Genomic DNA, 19,785 nt, shown 5'->3' with positions numbered 1-19,785 from the left:
CACGCCTCATCCATGGCAGCGCAGAAAACCACTTGGAAGACAGCCACTCCCACCAAGCTTCCTGACTTTGGTGTTTAAAATCTGCATATCATACGTGAGATTACACTCCTCCGAACAACGACATTGCCACTGTCATTTCACCCAAAAGGGCTTTAGGAAATGGCATGCGGTCCAGATGCCAGAGGTCGCCGGCCACCTTACTTTAGCCTAATTCCTTTGTGCCTGTATGGAGGCTTCACAGATACAGCCCATTAATGACCGTATGAGAAGCTCAGGGCATAGACGAACTCAGTGCTGAATTTTTCCATTTATCACCCTTTTGTTTTGTCCAGAAGACAGCTGAGAAAGGCGGGGGCAGATCATCTCCTCGAGTGTAATGACTCCAGCCACTTCTCTTCACCCCAGGTCACCGCTCAGTCACACACTTTTGAGAAGCCAAAGCAGTTCTGTTCCCTTCACTCTGGGTTCCAAGCACTAAATTCCTCCGTTTTATCAATTAGATTATCAAGCAGCCGTTTGTAATCTGGACTGCAATCTGATACGAAATTTAAAGCTAATTTAGGTTGCAGTAATAGCTCCTATTTACATTATAGATAAGGCATGAATGAAAACTTTAATCTGTTCATAGGACCAACTTTGTAAACAAACCAATTATTCAAGCAATGATTGTCTTCAGTTAGATGCAAATTACTTTGCTCATAAAAGATTTTCCAGTAGGAATTTTTAAATCCATGGTCTGTCTTTTCTGAGCCTGTCTCTGCACCTTCCCCTGAGTGCACAGCAGGACTTCTCAGGGCATCCCATCAGCAGACCCACTGAAGAGAATAAGCCCGCAGCCCCCAGCCCAGGAATCAAATCCGAGCCCCAGCAGCCCCTCGTCCAGCCGGGGCTTCCTCACCAGCACAGCACCCAGGGGTCTTCCAGGTTTAATGCCATGTGTGCGTGGAAAGTAGAGTGCTAGAAAGACCACAGTGGACATTCTACAAATGCAAATTCCCTCCTGGAACAGCCCAGCAATCCTCTGTACCTTCCCCAAAGTACCCATGCCAGGCAGGCATAGAGTCTAATGGGGGTGCCTAGGAATCAGCATTTAACATTCTGATGAATAGAAGTTTGAGAGGTCGGTCAGCAAGAGGCTGCCGTGGCCTCCACTCATTTGCAAGCTCTGAAGAGACACAGATTCAGGTAACAGGCCAGACAGGACAAGGATGGGGAGGTGGAGGGCAAATTCCATGGACCACCAACCACCCCGCCATCCCCACTGAGACTCCGTGATTTACGGAGTGACAAAGCCAGGGAGAAAAGATGCCCGCACCACATGAGGGACTGAGATTTCACCTAAAGCACGCAGCATGTGGCTGAGGGCCAAGGTTGGGCAAGCCAGGAGCACAGAATGGGGTTCACAGGCCCAGAGGTGCCCCCCACACCCAGACCCCGTGCAGACCTCCTAAGCACTGCCTGTGTCTCCTGCCTGGTTTATTTCCTTCCCCCCATTCTACTGTGTTTCTCAGCCACCACCCACCACCACACACCCCTCTCTACAAGCTTGGTGGACTTAAAAGAGGGGGGGTAAGATCTGGGCTCTGGGGACAACGTCCTGCCTGAGACATTAGTTCCAACCCACCTAGCTGTGATGTGAGCCCCCGAGATTTCTCAAATGTGAGATGGGAAGGTAACTGAACCCACTCACCAGGACGGCTATGCAGACAGATTACACATAGCCACACTTCGGCGTCCAGCACACGTGGGACCCCAGTCGTGTTGCCCCTGATGGGAATCCCTCTATGCCCCCTCTACTACCAGAGCCAACTCCCAGCAGCAGCTTTGGAGGGTGCATCCTCTATTCCCACTCCACTCACCTCCCATCGCTCCACGCAGTGACCTGCCACGCAGCAGCCACCAGCAAATCCGGCCCCAATGGATAATGGACCACCACCACACCCCCCCCCACTTTGGGGCGTCTTCCACTTGCAGTTCCGAAGCTGGCCGAGAAACCGCCCTCAAGGGCAGTCACCTGTTCCTTATTGCATGTAATGACCTGCCACGCAGGACCACCAGCAAACCTAGCTCCATCATCCAGGCTCCTGTGGATAACCAAACTCCCACCCCCCGACCGTGGGGCATCTTCCACTTGCGGTTCTGAAGGGGGCCGAGAAACCTCTCTCAAGGGCACTCACCTGTTTCTTATTGCACATAATGGCCTGCCAAGCAGGGCCACCAGCAAACACGGTCCGCCATCCAAGTTCTGGTGGGTAACTGCCTCCCACCCCGCTTCCTCCTGGGGTGTCTGGGAGGCTCAGAAACTGCCCTCCAAGGGCACTCATCTGTTCCTTATTGCACTAATACCTCATTTACAGAAATCCACTTTGACTTCCAGCACTGCAGGTGTGACAATTTAGGAATCCTGCTTGCAAGCTCCAAGAGCTTGAGGTCACGTCCACCTCACCAGCATCCCAGAGACCCAGCACTGTCCCACTGTTTAAAATTCCAAACTACTCCTTCAAAATGCTACTGGCATTTGGTTTGCGCATAAAATGCTAAAAACCTTCAAGTGAAACAAATATCTTCAACAGTTTGATATAATGACATGAGTTACACATCTGCCAAATTGTAAAGCCTCATGCATTTATAACATTTTATTTATGGTCAAATGGTTCATTAATATAAATTACGAGAATCTCCAAGAAACAGGTTCTTTTCTGGCATTAGATGACCAAAGGAAAACTGGGTTCTGGCTGGCTTGCGGGCCTGTAGAGACAGACATATCTGCTGACACAATCAAGCTCCTTCCCACTGATGTGGCCTCATCCAAGGCCCCTCACCCGGATGCCCGCAGGCCCCTGGAGGAGCAAGCTGACCTGCCTACATTTCTCAAATGCACAGCTGTTGCTCACACTGCAGATAGAGTTCAAGGCACGAGCAGGCCACCACGCTAAAAATACGACGCAGCGTCCACGCCAGGTGATGGTGGTTTTCACTCCATCCCAAAGCCCCATGTATGAGTTTAAAGCCATGACTACTAAATAGATTTTTAGACCCTCAAGACAAACTTTACTTTTATGCAACAAAGTTAAAAGACTATCACTCAGATATAGGCTCTGAAACTGTGGAATAATTATTTGGGAACAGAGCCTCTGCCAGATCAGGATAAGCACTTGGGACAACACCCCGTGACCTCGGTCCACACAAACCCATCCAGACCAGAGGCCTCCCGCACTGTAATTTTTGTGGATTTCTGTAAATGAGGTATTAGTGCAATAAGGAACAGATGAGTGCCCTTGGAGGGCAGTTTCTGAGCCTCCCAACCACATGGCCACATTAAGGCTGAAGCCGCACCACCTCCAGAAACACTGTCCCTCACCGAGGTGTGCCTGGCTTCTCCCTTTTTCCAGAACTTAACAAAACCTGAAAGTACAGGTCTGTGTAGAAAAAAACAAGCTACTTGCGATTCCTCTTCCCAGTTCAGGCTGTAGGAAGCTCATTTCAGCCCTCACTGTGTTCTGACTGTGGCTTGGTTCCCATAAGAAATAAAGTCAGAATTCCAGTCCCTGTCTCCTGGGCAGTGTGGCAGGCATACATACCTTCAGTTACATGAGGAAAGGCATGGCGAGCCCCTTCCTTCAGTAAAACTGCACAGTTCCCAGAACCCTGATGCCATCCCCCTCACACCACTGTAAACACCTGGACAGAGCACATTTCAATGCGTGCACCTTTGTGGGCTAGTTTTCTATTTTTCCACTAAATCACCCCAAATTTAACGCCCTAAACACTGACTTATTTTCTCACATTTCTGGAAGATGGAGTCCAAAACAGATCCCACCAGCTAACGTCGAGGTGTCGGCAGAGCTGGCTCTGGGGAAGCGACCGTCTCCTTGCCCCCACAGCCTCTAGAGGCTTCTGCATCCCCTGGTCCATATGGCACCTACTGTCTTCAGGACCCACAGCGGCCCTGACGGCCCCCCCAACAGGAAGATGCAGAATGTCAGGAGCCCAGGCTCTAGTGCTAGGGCCAAACCTCCCCACCCTCCCGATTCCTCACACACTCCCGTGCGAGTTAATATAGATTCCACTTTAACTAGTGTCACCTGTGTAAGGGGTAAGTGCCCAGCTGTGAACTGGTTAATCTCACCCACACAGACCCAGGGAATAAACTCACAGCCATGGACCACTCCACAAGCAATGAGTGACCACCTGCTCGGGGACCTCCACGGCCCAGCAGAGCACTCCGGTGCCTCCCCGTGGACTCAGAGTCTGCAGCGCCAGAGGGCCCTGGATAAAAAAGACAGCTCTCATGTCGGGAGGCACCCACCCGTGGTTGGGTTCCCGGTACTTCAAGTAGCCCAGGTGGACAAGCTGCACCCCGTGCAACTCCATCACAAGAATAATGGCTGCACGTGGCGAGTGCACGGGTGGCCACCCCTCAGTTCAGCTGGCCGTGTTAAGCACATCACCACCGTGATGTCAAATCAGACTCATCTGCTGACACAGTCCAGGCATCGACCCCCAAGAACATTCTGGATCGCAATTCACAGTAATATTGCGATCAGGGCCACACGTGGCTAAATGTATTTACAGGAGGACGCCACAGCCAATCTGGCTGGATTGAGAGCATTTCCCACTGTACATTCTGACAACACCATTTTATTTGCGCTTTATTAAACTTTTATGGCTTTCTTCTGCCTATCTACTTGATGGGAGTGTTTCTTGTTCTTATGACTGCAGTGATACTTCAGGCTACAACTATCAATGTGTAAAATTAGTTTGGAAGGCACCTTATCATTAAACATTTCACAAGCAAGCAGTCAGAGGCACCTAACCCAGAGGCCTGTTTTCTTCTCTGAGCCAAACCTACCTTGGACTCAAAGAAAACGGCACACGGAGAGGGGCTGGATCTCCAGCACCCCTTCCTAGGGGGCCTCCTGGGGAGCAGATATGGAGGGAGAAGCCCTGGCCTATGGCACCGCCGTACTAAAGAAAAATCTATTTGGGTAAATGTAAGCGCCAGACATAAGAGATTAAGCAAGCCATGAAAAGAAACCAATAACCACAGCTTCTCCAAAACAGAACTAAACTCCCTTTAGTTTGAATTGGAAAAGCAGAAGTGATGATCAGGATACAAAAAAAATGACAAAGTATCTGAACACAGGAGAATAATCAAGGGCCACTGTCTCTTCCTGTGTCAGTGGGAGCCTCGCATCTAAGCTGGATTTACAAGGTTACTACTTTGGACTGAAAGTTATTCCCAACCCTAGTTTGTAAGCAAGTGGAGCAGAACGCTTCAATTATTTCAAGGTTTAGCGGTAAAGCTCTGCAACTCTCACAACCATTTTAATTGGTGTGAATTTTAAAGTGACTCAATCTGTTGGCTGGAGTATCTAACGGCTTAACCACGGGGTCATGGTGGAAAATTATTCCAATTGCTTTTGTTTTCTCTACTGAAGATGCATTTGAATGTTCTTGTAGTTTGCAGTTGGCTGGTTCTGATGTTTGGTCCTGAGGAGGCCCAAGTACCCGGAGAGGAAGAATCTGAAACCTCAAGACACTCGAGTGCTGTCTGGGGAGATGGAAACCCCAACCCGAGGGCCACTGATGGACTCAGCACAGGCACAGGGCCGCCCAACGCAACAGGCCACGTATTTGCCGCTTACAAAACAACATAAGCACACATCCCCAGGTGTGCACACACGCTCTGTACACATCTGTCCCTGCCAATGCCAGCACACATTCTGTACACACTCACATCTGTCCCTGCCAATGCCAGCACATATCCCCAAGGTGTGCACACACGCTCTGTACACACTCACATCCCTCCCTGCCAATATGAGCAGACACCTCCAGGGGTGCACACACGCTCTGCACATACTCACGTCTGTCCCTGCAGCCTGAGTCAAACAGTCACAGAGAGGCAGAGGAGGAGGAGGAAGGACGTGATGGGCACTGAGGTCCTGGGAAGGTTCCCCTCCCTACTTTGGGAGAGACCCCTCATGTGATCCTGCCGTCACTCACCCTTCCGCCTCCATCCTCCATCCTCCCACAGGGATCAGGAGGATGCCCACTGCACAGAGCTGTGATGAGCATGAACAGAGGATGGCAGGAGCTCATGCCAAGGTGCTGAGCACGGGGCCTACGGAGTGCTTCTTTCTGCTGTGGCTGACATCATCAAACAAGAGGCTGACATGGCTTCCGCAGAGAATGTCACTCGCTGAGAAACTGAAACGTGTGACCTAGGAGCCTGTGAAGGTCTAAGAACAAACCAACAAACCAAACAGTTTTGTTTGTTTTTCAAACACCATAGCCTGTTTTTTCTTTTTTTTCATGCTCTACCTTGGGTATCATTTAGTTTAATTTCAAAGTAAGTTCAATAAATACACAAAATCACAGGACTGAGCATGGAGCATTGTTTCACTTCATGTCCTCCAGCCTTTAGGACACATTAAGGAAAGACATGATTCCAGGATTCCCATTAGAAAGGCTGCCCTGAGGCACCTGCTGGGGCAGCCATATTGCAGCAGTTGATGCTGCCCCCAAGCTGCTTGGATGAAGCAGAAGATTCCGGAGGTCTTTTCTCTTCTGCCCCTCACCCAGGAGAGAAGGTGGGGGGAGAAAGGTGAGAGAAGATAGGAAGAAGGAGGGGGGAAGGGGGTAGAGAGGAGGGGAGAGGGAGGGAGAGAGGAGGGGGGAGAGAGGGAGAGAGGAGGGGGGAGGGAAGGAGAGAGGAGGGGGGAGGGAGGGAGAGGGGAGGGGGAGGGAGGGGGGAGGGAGGGAGGAGGGGCATGTTCCATCCACCAAGGCAGCTGCACTGCAGAGAGAATGGAGGGTGTGTTGTCTCTCAGGACAGCAAGTTCAAGCTGTTTATAATTGTTACCGTAAACAGTGACGAGCTGAGGACAGGGCTGCAATTGGAGATGACAACATTTTATTTTCATAGTTGATATTGGGGACCTGCACCTAAAGCACCGTGTCTTGCCCTTTCACCAGATGGGCCAATGCCTCTCTATACTTGACTCTATTTGACTAAATAGCTGATATTGACTAGGAATTATGACGTGTAGGATACCCCTTACCACAGTAACGTCAAACTCACGTTCTCAATGCAATTTGCTCAGGGACTGGCTTCTAACTCTGGGTAGGAATGTTAAGCTCAGTCCAGTTCAATTCAGTAAGCATTTATCAAGAAACTCCTAGACCAAGAGCTCTGTTAGACACTGGGTATGGGGTGATGGGGATACGAAGATGTGGAATTAGAACTCGAGAAGCTCAAATGCTTTCATTTAATTCCCTAATGCAATTACCTAGCTTCAACCTGATGGCTGTAATGTCTAAATTTGCTTTTTCTTTATTCCAGTTCTACATAACAAAGCATAAATAATCACAGAGGAATAATTCTGTGTTGGACTATTCAGTGGACAGAGAAGAGCATTCTGACCGGCGTGAGACACTGTCTCCATTCCCAGGGAGCCCGTGAGGTGGCTGCACGGAGCACACGCGTGAAGATTCAGGAGCACGAGGGTCAGGTGATGGGAGGGGCACGGAGACAGCACCAGAAAGATGCCTGCCGAGGGGCCGCTGCAGCCGGGCTGGCCGGGAAGGTCACGGGAGCGGGCACAGGCATGTCCCTCCAGCCGCACTTGGTTTTCATGAGGACACATGCAGGGAAGGGGATGACACAGAAATGCTGTGGCGCTGAGGGGAGGAGGGGAGGGACACAGGGCCGAGGGCTGGCCCCCACCCCTTCCGTCCCTGCCCCTATGAACGCTGCCAAAATCAGCCCCAACGGGGAGAAGTGAGGTGGGTGAAAGAGGTGGACAGACTTGGCTTCCATGGAATTCACAGATTCCAGTCATTAAAAATCCCTTCTGAGTTTTCATCTGGAAAACTTTGCAAATGTATTTAGCGACAAGAGGCAGAAGATGAAGCCAACACAGTTGGGCTCAAACGGCCGCCCTTCTCCTTCTCTCTGCATCCAGGATCCACCCTGAGCCCCTGAGTGCGAGGACCCGGAGGTGCCCAGCCCAAGGGAGCGGCCCCTGACCAGAGGAGGGAGCCGCACAGGGGGGCCCCCAGCACGTGGATGGCAGGATCTGTGCTCAGTCCCAGGGCCCCAAGCAGAGAAGGCCTGGGGCTCCCAGCTGAAGTTTTGCTGTCTCCTCTGTCTCGACCAAAGTCGAGAAGGACTGCGTGAGACCAACGTCGGACCTGCTGGCTCCTCGGTGGCTGCCGATGTGGCCCTCAGGCTACGGGTGAAACCCTCTAGGGAAGCTGAGACAGTGGCTAGAATCACAGCCACGAGTGTTCCAGGGGCCCTAAAACACAAGCGCAGCCTGAGGAAGGCAGCGCCCACTCAGATCCCTGTCCAGGCTTGTGTGCCACACTCGAGAGGCACACGGCACCAGAACATGGCGCTTTAGGTGACTTTGTGGGGTGTAGGAACACAAAGTGGGGCCTCGAGTGGCTCAGAAGTCACTCCCACCAGCCCACGGGGACCCGGGCGGCCCCTCTGGATGTGGCTGGCGTATCTCCAGGGCGGGCTACAAAGTCCTATGGAGGAGGTGAGTGTCGGTCTTGCTCTGAGGAAGGACCCTGACAAGTATTCTGAACATGTGGGCACACAGCTGGCTGACTCATCTGAAGGGACCTGTTGAGCCACTAGCCAGGGAAGGCTGGAGAGAACTCGACTAACACACGATCCCTGCCCAGGCGCCCACCTGGGCCGCCCACGAGAAAACTAGGGAAGCTGTGAAGACGGAGGTGTGCACGGGGCTGGGAGAATCCTGGGAGAAGCCGCACTGGGGACCGGGTGGGACAGAGGGCTGGGCCCCACAAGCAAACGAGGGAGGCGCTCAGTGCCATGAAGACCCCGCTGCACCCACAGCTGCAGGCCTGGCTGGCAGCACGACCTTGTCTGCAGGGGCCCAGGAGCACGTGTGTTTGGCAGGAGCTGCCCTCCTGGAGCCGGACTACGGGTACCATCATTTTAGAGGCAGGTACCTGATATCAAGGATGACAATCAACCATGCCACCCTGAATTACAGCCATGTCCTCAGCGGGTCACTATTTACGCTGACAATTACAAAGAGTTTGAACTCGCTGTCCCAAGAGGCAACAAGCCCTTCATTATCACGGCCGCAAGCCTCTGTGCGGCCCTCCTCCCCCTCCACTTCCCGCCAGGGCAACCTGAAGTCCCATGACAGTGACTCAGAGCCAGCCCAGTAGCTTCAGTGCAGGAAAAATCACAAAAACTCAAACACATCCTAAACACGGGCAGTTGGTAGGAGCTGATTCCTAAATTAAACCTGTTCGGAGGCTTTCTGGGCTAGCACAGCTCTGATAACAGGCTTGAGCTTTTTGCTCCCCCTGAAGGGCGGCCAGGAGGCCAGGCTCTGCCATTCTGCAGGCTCCGATACGTGGAGCCTGCCCTGTGGCATCGGTGGCCTGTGCCAGACAGTGTGACCGTCGCCCGCAGTGAACACGGCACAGCGCAGCAGGCTTGGGGAAGAACAGAAAGTGACCTCTAAGCCCACAGAAGATGCTAAGCCACGCACGGCCTCACGTGCACTGCGTGTCAATCACGGCCGAAGCAGGAACGAGCTCTTAATAGTTCCAGTAAATGCAAAGGTCGCCCTGGAAAACCGTGTGAACCTTTCTGACTACTCACAGGTAGGTAGCTACTGCCTGAGACACAAAGGTAGAGAATTAACCTGAAACTGCATATTATAAAACTTATTTTTAAATGATGGCGCTTAATTTGAAAGACTCCCAAAGAATACTGCATTAGAAAGTGACAGAGTGAAACCGTGAGGCTGACCACAGGAGTCCCTGGAAATTTCACCAAATGTTGTGTCAAAACTGGGAAACAGAAGAACCGCACCTGATGAAACATTCAATTAATCACTCGAGTCCTCCCCACATACGAAGCTATGTTAAAAAGTGTTCCAAAGGTGGAGAGGATGGTATTTCTTCCGATTTCGCAGGGGATGTACACCACCCCTGCAATATGGTTCCTAACATCCAGGGGGCGAGAGGATGATATTAGTCTCAATATTGCAGGAGGTGTACACTCCCTAGTGACATTGTTCCTAATATCCAGGGAAGTAGAGGAAGATATCACTCCCATTAGAGCAGGGAGTGTACACCCCTTCTGTGACATTGCTCCTAATAGCCAGCGGGGGAGAGGAAGATATTACTCCCAGTATTGCAGGGGATGTACACCCCCTTGTGATATTGTTCCCTATATCCTGGGAGGGAGACAATGATACTCGTGGCAATATCGCAGAGGGTGTACATATCCACTGTGATATTGTTCCGAATATCCAGAGGGAGAGAAAATGATGTGACTCCCAATATCACAGGATGTGTACATCCTCCTGTGATATTGTTTCTTATATTCAGGGAGAGAGGATGATATTACTCCCAATATCGCAGTGGTTATACACACCTCCTGCGATATTGTTCCTAATATCCCGAAAGGGAGAGCAACATATTTCTCTCAATATGGCAGGGGGTGTACACCTCCTTTGTAATATTGTTCTTAATATCCATGATGGGAGAGGATGATATGACTCCCAATATCGCAAGAAGTGTACAGCCGCCTGTGATATAGTTCCTAACATCTAGGTGGGGAGAGGATGATATTACTGCTCATATCACATGACTTGTAAAACTCCTTTGATATTTTGCCTACAATCCTGAGGGGAGAGGGTGATATTGCTCCCAATATCGAAGAAGGTGTACACCCCCTGTGACACTACACCCAATATCCACGTTAGAAGACAAAGACATTACGCCCAATATCGCAGGGGATGTACACCCACCCTAGGATATTGTTCCTTATATTGAGAGGGGAAGAAGATGCTATTGCTCCCAATAATGCAGGGGCTGTGGAGGTACACCCCTCCTGTGATATTGTTCTTAATATCCTAGGGAAGCGAGGATGATACTACACCCAATATCGCAGGGGATGTACACCCACCCTGGGATATTGTTCCTTATATTGAGAGGGGGAGAAGATGCTATTGCTCCCAATAATGCAGGGGCTGAGGAGGTACAGCCCTCCTGTGATATTGTTCTTAATATCCTAGAGAAGCGAGGATGATACTACACCCAATATCGCAGGGGGTGTACACCCACCCAGTGATATTGTTCTTAATGTACTCCACCTCCCACCACCAGGGATATCAGTCCTAATATCCAGGGGAAGAGAGGATAACATTATGCCCTATATCACAGGGGAGTGTACACACCCTCTGTGATGTTGTTCCTAGTATCCAAAGGTAGAGACGATGATATTACTGGCCATATCGCAGGGGGTGTACACCCTTCTGTGATACTGTTTTTGACATTCAGTAGGGGAGAGGACAACATTAATCCTAATATCACAGAAGGTGTACGGACCCCTGTGAGGTAGACCCTAATATACAGGGGAAAGAGAAGACTATTGCTCTCAATATCTCAGGGGCTGTAACCACCCTGCCCCCTGTATATTGTTCCTAATATGCAGCGGGGTGGAGGCTCATAGTACTCCCAATATCCGAGAAGGTGCACACACACCTGTGATAGAGTTCCTAATATCCAGCGGGAAAGAGGCTGATTTTACTTTCGATGTCGCAGTGGGTGTACACAGCCCCCAACCCTAGGATATCATTCCTAATATCCAGGCGGGAAGAAGATGACATGGCTGACAATATCGAAGTGGGTGGACACTTCTTCAGTGATATGGTTCCTCTTATTCAGGGGGTGAGTGGATGATACTACTCCCAATAAAGTACGAACCATACAGCCACCTTGGGATTTTGTCCTTAATAACCACAGGGGAGATGTGATATTACTACCAGTATTGCAAGGGGTGTACACCCCTCCTGTGATACTGTTTCTTATATCCAGGAAAGGAGAAGATGGTGTTAGTACCAATATTGAAGTGATGGACAGCCCCCATGGGATATTGTTCTAAAGATACAGGTTGAAAGAAAATGAGATTCCATCCAATATAACAAGGGGTGTACACCCCGCCTGTGATATGAATCCTAAAACCTAAAAGAAGAGAGAATGACATTGCTTCCAAAAACACACAGGGTGTACACCCACCCTGTGATATTGTTCCTGTCATCTAAAGGAAGAGATGATGTTTCTACTCCCACTATCGGAGAAGGTAGACACCCCCCTGTGATATTGTTCCTCGTAACTTGTGGGGGAGCATGATATTACTTCCAATATGACAGTGGCTTGACACCCAATCTGTGATATTGCTCCTAATTTCCAGTAGGTAAAGTATGATGTTCCTGCCAAGAGAGTAGTGGGTGTACAGTCACCCTGTGATATGTCTCCGAATATTCAGGGAAACACAGGACATTACCCTAAATCTCTGAAAAAGTGTACACCCATTATGTGATATGGTTCCTAATATCCGGAGGTGCAGAGGGTGGTATTCGTTCTCCGATCGCAGGCTGTGTACACACAACCTGTGAAATTGTTCCTAATATCCTGAACAAAAGAGACTGCTAATAATGGACACACATTGCAGGGGGGAGTAATTGGCTCTTAGATCCACATCGCGGGGGGGTGAGGCACCCCCCGCCATATGGGGAGTAATAGCAATCCCCTCTCCCCCCCCCAGCTATTATGATCCACATCGCACGGCAGTTCAGGACACCAGCCCTGCCCCAACCTTAACCCAGACAGTGGGTGTCATGGGACCACTTCAGGGTGGGTGGCAGCTCAGCTCTAAGGCATCCCTGCTGCCTAAGACCAACTGTTCCTGCTAGTTTGAATATGGCCACAGGGTCTCTGTTGGTGAGACAGATGACCATGAGGCAGACACCCTGAAATCTAGCACGACAGAGCTCAAAGCCCCCATGAGAGGCACCATAGCACGCAGACTTTGCAGACATACTAGCGAAGGCCACGGCAGGCCCTGAGTGAGGAACAATCTGACCAAGATCCTGGGATCCTGCTGCACAGCCCTTAAACCAGGGACTGGAAACTGTTTCCCTAAAGAGCCAGGAATCAGTATTTTCAGCTTTGCCAACTGATCTTTGTCTCAAGGATGCAACTCTGCCATGGCTGCATGACAGTAGCCTTCTGCAGGTGGCCTGTGAAGAGATGGGCATAATTGCACCCCCATAAATCTTTACTTATGGACATGGAAACTTCTCAGTGTCATGAAGTGTTATTTGTTTATTTGTTCAACCATTTGGAAATGTAAAATCCATTCTTGATTCACGGGCCACAAGAGCAGGCAGGGACAGGTTGCCCCTTGCCGACCTCTGGAATGATTTTAGAGAAGGAAATGACAGGCTGGGCCAGTGCAGCCTCCTCACAGCAGATTCGCTGCAGGAGGGTCCTTCTTAGCAACCACTTCTCATCCTTCGTCGTGGCTTCAAGTGCAGTTCAGGTGGAGAAAGAGAGAACAGAACTGGCCTCAGCAACAAGAAGGAAGGAGATGCAGGGTCAAGCAGCTGTGTGGATCGATCACGCTCAACAGTCACACCAAGCGGAGCATAGGCAGGACCAGACGGGGGGGCCGAATTGGAGGCTCCCTGGGGTGGGGGACCTCTGGGTGAGCAAGATTCTCTACCTAAAACTCATATAGAGATTCTACACAGCAGTAGTTAGAGGAAACACACACTAAGAAAAAGGCCAAAATAAAAATAGGACACCAAGTTTGGCCAACTGGGTCTCACAAGCCAGTAGGTAAGAAAGCCCAAGTGGGCCCACCAGAGGAGCTGGGGGTGGGTTCCTGCCTGCAGGGGGACTGGGACACCCCATTCCCAAGGAGGAGGACCCAAGCTTTGGGGAGGAAGCTGTCAGAGTCACCCAGTGAGCTGATCAGAGCTGGAGCCACAGAGCAGGTGAGGAGCCCTGGCCACGTCCCCGTGCGGGCTGAGAAGCTGGGGTGGGGGCACACCCCCAGGGGCCGATGCAAACTGTGGACCGCGGGCCCTCCTCCTGCTCAGAGGATGCTCAGCTCCCAAGGGACCACCTAGGCCTGGAACCCAGGGACACACCACCTGACCATCATGCCCAGGCCTCCTGGACCAGGCAATGTCCAGTACAGGCAGGCAGTCTGGGCTTGGGGCCAGGACAGGGGTGGATATCCTGGCCTCCTTCTCCCTACCAGCTGGGCTGGTTGCACTGTAGTTTTGGTTCTGGCAACATAATGCTGCCCACGTTGGCCACACCAGTCCCTGGCTCCCTGGCTAGGCCCATTGCTGTCCAACTCACCTACACAGGCCCCACACACCCAGTGCCCACCAGACTCCTGTCAGCCAGGAGGACCCATGCTCATCCCCTGAACTATCCGTGGGAGCCTGCATCCCACAGGGACCCACAGTTCAGGGCAAACCTCCATGGGGGCCTCTAGGTTGTGGTGGTAGGGGCGGGGAGGCGTTGACCTCCAGCCCTCCCATCCTGGCCACTGTGTTTTGTGGGGATCATTCAGTCCTGGGAGCTTCCTGGGGACCCCAGAAGGAAGATAACGGGGTGGTCATGGCATCCTCAGCCCCAGGCTCTTGACCCAAGTGCAACAGTCTTTCGATTCTGGTTTGATCTGGGTGGCAACAAGAGGTCTTGTCATTCACACAAGGATTGGTTTCAATATAATTCATCAAGGGACTGTGGAGGACACAGATCAGCCTCCAGGCCAGTTACACCTGGTGACTTAGCCAGTGCAGGCTGGGGAGTGGAAAAGCTGACCCCTGACCTCCCCACCTACCCTGCCCACCGGATGCCAGGAGCGGCCAGGGATCCCTGACTTCAGGCAGAGGCAGGCAGCACAGTTGCTGCCTCCTTTGATCCCATCCCAGGGTCCACAGGGCCTGGAGAAACCTGGCAGGGGCTGAGTTGGGAGAATCAGGCAGGGGGATGCCAAGTGAAGAATGTGAGGGACTGAGTATGAGGGGCACTAAGGGCACAGGGTCTGCTTCCCCTGGGGAGATGGCAGTGAGACATGGAGTAGCCAAGCCTCCGCAGGCACCACCCTGCTGCCAGGCACACATGGTGCCCATATCCACCCCAACGGCTGCAGGAAGGTTCTTCATCAACAAAAGGGGAGGACGCACCCACACCCACATAGGCATTGATGCCCACACACATCAGAGAAGAAAATTACTGCTGCACTCAAGGTGTGGGGAAAGGGTCAATGTCCCCTTCCTCCCCGTGGTGGGTCCAAAATTACCTGCTCCTGCCAGCACCCCCACCCCCAACCTCACAAGCTGCTGACCTCCACCACAGTGCCATGCCACGTGCCAAGAACAGCTCAGGGGTATATCCCAAAGGGTGCTATCCTGGAGCGGCTGTGCTGGGCAAGGGACATGTTTCCTAGTCACAGAGGTTTTCTTTCTTTACCGCTCACCAGTCCTGTGCTTCGGTTTCTCCCACTGTGGCACAGTGTAAAAATCCCATCTTGAAAGCTAGGAACCCAGAAAGGTCACCACACCTGGTGAAATGGGGGGTGAAACTCCCTGCCTTGGACCTCTTGCTCCAGGACTGATATCCATTGGGACATAGCCAGGCCAGCATCCTAGGGACAGCTGCATTCCTTGCCTGGGGAACCTTGCTCCCAGTTAGGGATCACTGGAGTTGAGGCCCCTAATGGATTGGGGGAGGCACAGGGGTAGAATGCAGGATGGAGGTAGCCCCATCATACACGCTTGTGTAGACCCCAGAAAACAAGCATTGAGTTCAGACTCTTGTCTGAAGCTGGCCACCTGAAAGTATTTGGGCTTTGGGGTGTGACGAAGGCCTGCAGTCAGGGAACAAAGTATGCTGGTTTGGACACGCAGGAGGTTCTCTGCAGCTCTCTCAGGTACAGGGTATGTTGTTAAGTATATGCTTTTAAAAACCCTAGGAGGAGGGGGCACCCAGAAGGAGCCCTGAAGTCAAGGGCAAGGTCCAGCCTTTCCACCTCCCCAACTGAAGACATGCTGGAGGACAATTCTCCAGAGTTTCACAACAAAGAAGAGAAAAAAGAAATCAAAAAGACTGGAGGATGGGCAAGCTAATGAGGGCTTACTGGGATTACCCTGCCTAATCCTCAAAACAAGCCTTCCCTATCTGTCCTCTAGGCCCGGTGAGGAAACAGGTCACAGTAGGACATTCAGACCCTGGGCAGGCAGTTGGCAGCCTGGAGCCCAGGAGGTGCAAACACATTTTTACTAAGGCACATCCTGCACAGCCCTAAATCCATTCAACCTTGAGTCAATAGAGCACATGCTTCTGGGAGCACAGGGTTGGGGCTAGGGTTACAGATTAACAGCATCTCAAGGCAGAAGAATTTTTCTTAGTACAGATCAAAATGGACTTTCTTATGTCTTCGTCTTTCTACATAGACACAATAACAGTCTGATCTCTCTTTCTTCCCTACACACACAGTGTCACCACTGTGTGTCAGCCACTGGGGGACAGGCTTCTGCTTACATCCACCTTCCAAATTCCACCCTCTCACCTTGGCAGAAGCTGGCCAGGAATTGGGGCTAGTGGATGGGTGGGGTCTGCAGACGACACAGTGTTCAGGTCCCCATGACGGCCTCACACATGGGTGGTGGCCCTGCAGTTCCAGGTGTCACACACACGCCAGCCCCTGCTTGGGCCCTGATCTTTGAGAAGGGGGAGCAGCAGAACCCGGGCACTGGCCCCACAGTGCCACTCACACCCACAGATGATTCTCCACACAGGCATCTGGTCTCTGTCCTGGCCACCTACCTCCGCAGAGCCTCAGCCCTTTCCCGGGACTCACGTGGTCCTTCCTCACATGTAGCTCTGGAAGGATGCATTGTTCTGTACCCAGGGGCTCTGAGGTGACAATGGCCACGGTCATGCAGAGTGCAAGGGCACTGGCTGGGTGCCCATTGTGGAGACCCTGACTGCAGCACTCCCAGACAATCATCGGGCATGCTGGCCCCCAGGCTTAACTAGGGCACCAGCGGTAGGAGTGCACTGCTATGGACTCTGCAGGAGGAGGACAACTGTCACCGCATCTTTATGTTCTCCTACTGGTGTCACTCTGTGCTTCTCATCTCCTGGTTGTAGGATTCAGGGCAGAGTCTCTGAATACCTTGTGAGAAACAGCAGAGTCCAGCAGAGAAGAGGAGAAAAGCGCAGCTGCAACGATGAAAAAATGGAAGGTGTGACATGGGCCTCCATTCAGATTCTGTATTTAATGAGGTCTTCCAGAACACCTGCTCTCATTAGAAAACACTTCAAATATATGTGTGTGTGTGTGTGTGTGTGTGTGTACATTTTAATATATATACACACATATAGTATTTATTTATCTAGTTAGTTAGTTAGTTAGTTTTTTTGAGACAGAGTCTCGCTCTGTAGCCCACGCTGGAGTGCAGTGGCATGATCTCGGCTCACTGCAACCTTGCACCACCATACCTAGCTAATATGTTTTTTTTTTTTTTTTCTTGAGACAGAGTCTTGCTCTGTCACCCATGCTGGAGTGCAGTGGCACAATCTCAACTCACTACAATTTCCACCTCCTGGGTGGAATGGTCATCCGGCATTTGAAACCAACTGGAAAGTTGAAAAATCTTGGTAAGTGGGTGCCTCATGAGTTGACCAAATATTTTTAAAAACATCCTTTTGAGGTGTCATCTTCTCTTATTCTATGAAACAACAATCAACCATTTCTTAATCAGACTGTGACATGCCACGAAAAGTGGATTCCATACAACAGCCAGCTCAGTGGTTGGACTGAGAAGAAGCTCCAAACCACTTCCCAACGTCAAACTTGCACCAATAAAAGGTCATGGTCACTGTTTGGTGGTCAGCTGCCTGTCTTCTGATCCACTACAGTTTTTGAATCCTGGTGAAATTATTACATCTGAGATGTATGCCAAGCTAATCGAAGAGATGCACGGAAAACTGCAGCACCTGGAGCCGGCACTGGTCAACAGGAAGGGCCCAGATCTCCACAACGCCTGACCACATGTCATACAACCAGGGCTTCAAAAGTTGAATAAACTGGGCTATGAAGTTTTGCCTCATCTGCCATATTCATCTGACCTCTCACCAACCAACTACCACTTCTTTAAGCATCTTGACAACTTTTTGCAGGGAAAACAAGTACACAACCAGCAGGATGCAGAAAATACTTTTCAAGAGTTCATCCAACCCTGAAAGCACAGAATAAACACGTTTATTTCTCACTGGCAAAAATGTATTCATTGTAATGGTTTCTTTTCTTTTTCTTTTTCTTTTTCTTTTTCTTTTTTTTTTTGACAGTCTCACTCTGTCACCCAGGCCAGAGTGCAAAGGTGCAATCTCGGCTCACCGCAACCTCTGCCTCCTGGGTTCAAGAGATTCTCCTGCCTCAGCCTCTTGAGTAGCTGGGATTACAGGCACATGTCACCACTCCCGGCTACTTTTTGTCTTTTTAGTAGAGACGGGATTTCACCATGTTGGTCAGGCTGGTCTCAAACTCCTGACCTCCTGATCCGCCTGCCTCAGCCTCCCAAAGTGCTGGGATTACAGGCGTGAGCCACTGTGCCCAGCCCATTGTAATGGGTTCTATTTTGATTAATAAAGATGTGTTGCAGCCTAGTTATACAAATTTAAAATTCATGGTCCAAAACCACAATTACTTTTGCACCAACCTAACACTTTAAGAATTAAAAGAAGCCTTTATATTAGAGAGCCCGTGGATGATAAAATCATAAAGAATATTACAATCTCCATAACCCACAAACTTGGTAACTTAGACCAACTGGATGAATTAAAAGACACATCTATTAATACTAAAACACAGGAGAAATAGGTAACCTAGGCCGGGCGCGGTGGCTCAAGCCTGTAATCCCAGCACTTTGGGAGGCCGAGACGGGCGGATCACGAGGTCAGGAGATCGAGACCATCCTGGCTAACACGGTGAAACCCCGTCTCTATTTAAAAAATACAAAAAAACTAGCCGGGCGAGGTGGCGGCGCCTGTAGTCCCAGCTACTCGGGAGGCTGAGGCAGGAGAATGGCGGGAACCCGGGAGGCGGAGCTTGCAGTGAGCTGAGATCCGGCCACTGCACTCCAGCACGGGCGGCAGAGCGAGACTCCGTCTCAAAAAAAAAAAAAATAGGTAATCTATATATATTGATATCTATTAATAAAATGGAATCAATACCTAATAACCTTACAGAAAACTTATATATTCCATAAATCTGACATTCTGTCATGTTATTCTAACTGGTAGGATTCAGGGATTTCCATTTTGATAAGAACATAGGTGAGTCTCACACACTTAATTTTAGTGCTCATTGGTCAGAAAAGCCATGTCCACTATAGGATACTGCGGAGCGATGCGTTATGGAGAATTTAGGCAAGATAATATGATTTTCAGAGTTAAAGGAAGACAACCTGATTTATGTACAGTAATTCCTCATAATATCATAGGGGATACCATATTTAAACTTTGGGGTATCCCCAGGTATAATTCTTATTTGAGCCACCTGTGAATTTCAGACACGGAGGCTTCCCAACTTTGGTGGCTTTCAATGAATGTGGAAGTTAACTCACAACCTATTTTGTGGAGGCATAAAATTCAATGAGCACTCATTTAACCTTTTATTTTAAATATTATTTTTGTAAACTTGCATTTCCAATTAGTTGAAATTTTAAACCTGTTTCAGTTCTTATCCACTTTTTTTCCCCCCTGAGACGGAGTTTTGCCCTGTCACCCAGGCTGGAGTGCAGTGGCATTGTCTCAACTCACTGTAACCTCCGCCTCCCAGGTTCAAGCGATTCTCCTGCCTCAGCCTCCCGAGTAGCTGGGATTACAGGTGCCTGCCACCACGCCCAGCTA

At 50.5% G+C, this 19,785-nt stretch overlaps 1 protein-coding gene and 1 pseudogene across 1 annotated transcript in view; both read right to left on the bottom strand.

The window, feature by feature from the left end:
• The window catches only part of LOC139355524 (zinc finger protein 669-like), a 135,276-nt gene that overhangs the window by 105,340 nt on the left and 10,151 nt on the right, over positions 1-19,785 (bottom strand). The window lies entirely within an intron of this gene.
• On the bottom strand, positions 6,749-11,404 carry LOC139355526 (uncharacterized; annotated as a pseudogene).

The sequence above is a fragment of the Macaca nemestrina genome, chromosome 7 (genome assembly GCF_043159975.1).
Source record: "Macaca nemestrina isolate mMacNem1 chromosome 7, mMacNem.hap1, whole genome shotgun sequence".
Taxonomy (NCBI): Eukaryota; Metazoa; Chordata; class Mammalia; order Primates; family Cercopithecidae; genus Macaca; species Macaca nemestrina.
Note: the sequence above shows the minus strand (reverse complement) of the source record. Positions and strands in the feature narration are given on the sequence as shown.